Here is a 4,386-nt window from a genome sequence, read left to right as displayed (position 1 = left end):
TTGCCCTCTCTGGATCTCAGCCTCCTTGTTTGTGCATTTAGGGGCTCAAGTTCGGGCTGCATGCCAATGAACCAGTCTATGTGTGCACTGTCTGTCTGTCCGTCCTTCTGCCAGCAGCCTTCAGGCGCCAGGAGGGGGGGCAGCAGTGGGGGAGGTGGGGGCAGGGAAGGAGGCAGTGTTGACAAGTTCCAATGTCTGGCTTTCCCTCCTGGAAACCCCGAGCTAGGGCTGGCTCCCCCTTCCCTTCCTGTCTCTCTCACTCAAGCACGTCCCCTCTAAGAGCCCCTCTCTGCAGACACCCCCAGTGGAACCAAGCCCAGATTTGCTGCCAAGAAGGCCGACATTTCTTAGACTTGCCACGTTAAAGGGGCCTGCACAGGCATGCACTCAAATCGCCCCTCCACGTCTCCCTCCTGTGCACATTCAGACAACCCGAAACACACAAAGACACGGTTGGACACAGCAGCCACCTGTGCACACAGGAGGTAGCACATGGAGCGCATCTGACCCTGGGCTCAGAGACAAGTACAAACACAGCCATGTCTGCCCTCCCCCTTCCTACATTCAGCTCACCACAGACTCTGAAGCACTCACAGTTTCCAGCACACGGTGCTCACAGGCACGCACAAACACAGTCACACGCAAGGCCATGGCATACAAAAAAAACAAGTGCAGACCCATCACACAGTGTCCCCTGCATAGCACTACCACCACCCCACCCACTGTAAATGTAACCGCAGGCACACAATGCCTGTCCCTCCTGTCCGCTTGCACATGTAGTCAAGCAAATACATTCACATACGGTGTTCCCTGCATCACCAGAGATAACTACACTCACAAAGGCCTCTGGGCACAGAGACACAGTGTGCCCGTCCCCCTCTCCCTCCCGCCCCGGACATTTGGACTAGCCCACACAGTCACACAGTGTCTTCCTGGGCACAGAGACATGCACAAAATCACAGCCCCATGCAGCATCCCCTTATGCACAATCACTGTCCCTTGAGTACACACAGACAAGCTCAGGCTCAAACTCATCATTATAGCCTTATCTCCTTGTTCACAATACCAGATTCACAGGGGTCCCCAGCACATACACATTCACAAACCCAGGCACATATACTGACCCTTTTGTGCTCACATGGATTCTGTGTCACTGACAGTCTGCTTCTATGTGTACACACTGCTAAACCCAGCATTTTTCTATACACAAGCATGTACTCAAAACTCAGGACACACACAGCTTTCTCTTGTGCTTACACAAGCACACAGTAGCCCCGGCGTGTGCACAGACTCACTCACATAGTGTCATGTGTGCACATGGAGGCAAATACAGATTCACAAATTGTCCCAACGTGTTTCTCCAGGCACACACATATGTGTGCATCTTCCCACGGACAGACCCAGCTAACTGAACCTCTCACACACAGACACCCCAGTCTCCATGGGCCCTCGCAGGTGAGGGTGGGAATGTTGGAGGTTGCTCAGCCCTTGTTCCTTCCCTCTGCCGGCTGGCTCACTCCCTCCTGTCTGGCAGAATTAGCCAGCCCAGCCTCGGCTCTGGCTCTGGCTCCGGCAGCCCTGGCTGCTCTGGGCAAACTCTCGGTGGGTTGATCTCGGCTGATGCCGCATCAGCAGCAACAGCAGCAGGGACAAGAAGGCTGCAGGCGGCTGCCAACGTGGCAGACGGCGGGCAGGGCGACAGGAAGGAAGCTGGGCCTGTTCTACGCCCACTCACTGGGGGAGACAAAACCAAGGGGGCTGGATGAGCAAGCAAGGCAGCTGGGCAGGGGGACCTCATGTCCAGTCTGGGCTCAGGGCCCATATTGGCCCCAGACTCACTGGGTGACCTTGGACAACTAGCTCCCCCTCTCTGGTCCTGTTTCCTCCTTCAGCAAGTGAACAGTCTGGACTGGACAATTCCTGCAGCTCCAAAACTTTGTATCCAACTCACTGCAGAGAACACATAGGAAGAAGACATGGATTCACACTGTGACCTTGGGCTGGTCCTGTCCCCTCCGAGTCTCCACCTTTCAACTCAACAATAAAAATTCCTCACATCTGTACAGCTACCACCATTGACAAAATGTTCTCACTCTACAAAGATAGTACCATTTTAGAGATAAGAAAACCAAGGTTTAGAGAGGTTAAACAATATACCGAAGGTTGTCCTGCAAATGTGTGGCAGAGCTGGAACAGGAACTCAGGGCTTCTGGTTGTCTCTAAAATCAATCATCCCATGCCCCCACTGGTGCCCTGACTGCCCCTCAGCATAGACTCCCTCCCCCCACCCTGAGCCCAACCAGAGCCACCTGGTTCTGCCCTGGGGAATCAGGGTGCAAAGGCCAGACAGGCCTCCCACCGGCATTCCAGCTGCCACTGGGAACACAGCTGTCAGCAGGGCAGAGAGAGCCAGAAGCCGCCTCCCAAGCAGGCCCACATAATTGGTACATTGTCAGCTCAAAAATGGAGCCGCTGTGGGGTCTGAGCAAGCTACAGCCTTTCCGGGCCTCAGTTTCTTCATCTGGCTGTAGAATCAGTGGCTTGAGCTAAATGATTTCCAGGGCCCTTTCAGCTTGGGCAGTTGCCTAGGGAGTAAGCAAAGAGAAACACTGGGGGGAGGAAACTGTGTGTAGGTTCCTGGCCAGCCATGGGTGTGCCTCGGGTGGCTGGGCCTGGGGAATCTGACCCACCTGTAGGCTGGAGTCACACCTGGATCCTTTCTGAAGCCCCACAAAGGGGAGAGACTTGGGGAGGGGGCGGTGTTTGCAGGATGGATGGACAACAAATAGGTAGACAAAGATATGAAGGAGAGAAGGAGGGAAGAAAGACCCTCAACCAGGGTTCCAGAGGCTCAGCACCCCCTAGAAAGAAAGAGAACAAAAGGTAGAGAGGCTCCCCCTACCCACCTTCTTTGTTCATTGGACAAACCTCTTCTGATGCCCACTCTGCCCAGCCCTGAGCTTCACGTAAGGAATCCATTCTATCCCCACAGGGTTTGGTCTGTGGGGAGACACACGTGAGGCTACAATTTTAAGAGGGTGGTAAATGCTGTGGGTCAGTCCACTGTGGAGCAGCCACCCAGCTTATCTGTGGGTGAAAGGCTTCCTAGAGGTGGCATCACAGCCATTGAACTCAGACCTCTAGGATGAGTCAGAGTTCATCTGGTGGAGTTTGTAGGCTCGTGCATATGTATGTATGTGTGTGCATGTGTGTATGCAATTGTTACCCCATTTTATAGATGGGAAAATCAATCTCAGAGTCAGAGAGACAGAGCCAGGCTTGTACCCAGGCCTGCTGTACTGCAAAGCCAGTGTTTTTTGCTATGCCATGCTGCCTCCTGAAGGAATGAATCGCTAATGGTGGCAGTTTAGATGTAGTGACAATGAATTGGGGAAGAGATTCTGGACAGATGGTTCCCAATCGGCCCCCGCCTCTGGCTAGCAAAGCACAGGGTTGTCAGGGCAGGCAAAGCGGCCCCCTCCACTCTGCTCATGTGGGATGCAGGCAGGTCCCCTCCTGACTGTCTTCACCATCCCCCTCCAGCCCTTTGGCCCTGCCTGGGCGACCTGCATGAGCTCAGCTTCCCAGCAGCCCTGCGGAGGAGTCAGCCGGGCAGAGGCAGCCTCTGCCCTCACTGCTTGGCAGTGCCAAGGGAGGCGGGGCACAAAGGGGCGGGGGAGCCTTCCAGCCACCAGCCTCCCTTCTGTCCCCCAACTTGGGCACCCCTAGGGTTTGCTGCAGAGGTCCAGGCTGGGATGGGGCAGTGTGAGGCTGGGGAATGCTGGTCAGGCTCGTCCCCCATTGCCGCAGCCTTGTTGAGCTGCCATTAACAAGTGGCCGGAGGTTGCCGTGTCTCCATGGAGACCAGACAGTCAGTGCGGCTCCGGGGTGAGGGCCGTGATTAGTGAGTGTCAGCTTTGCCAGCCCTGCTCTTCCCACCGCCTGCCGTTGGGATCAGAGACAACAGGCCTGGCTAGGAGTGGGAAGGGGTGGGGAGGGCCCTCACAGGCAGGGGGGGCTCCCAGGCCCAGACCAGGTGCTGTGTCTTTATTTCCCCCAATGGCTGTTCAATCCCCTCCTCTATTCCCTCCCTGCCCCAAGATCCTGCCTTCCCTCTCCAGTCCATCTTCTATACAACCACCAGGGTGAGCTTTCTAAAACACAAGCTACATTCTGACACTGCCTTTCTTAAGAACTTTCCGTGGCTCCCCATACCCTTGAGGATAGGAGTCAAATTCCTTATCATGGCATTCGGGCCCTTCACTCGTTCATTCACTCATTCACACAACATCAACTATGTGCCAGGGAGCCTGCCAGGTATACACGGTTAATAAAATGAGTGAGATCCTTGCCTTCATGGAACTTGCAATCTAGTGAAGAAGACAC

Source organism: Orycteropus afer, unplaced genomic scaffold, assembly GCF_000298275.1.
Source record: "Orycteropus afer afer isolate SDZICR_OR568_19922 unplaced genomic scaffold, OryAfe1.0 scaffold00031, whole genome shotgun sequence".
Classification (NCBI taxonomy): domain Eukaryota; kingdom Metazoa; phylum Chordata; class Mammalia; order Tubulidentata; family Orycteropodidae; genus Orycteropus; species Orycteropus afer.
This window is presented reverse-complemented; position numbering follows the sequence as displayed.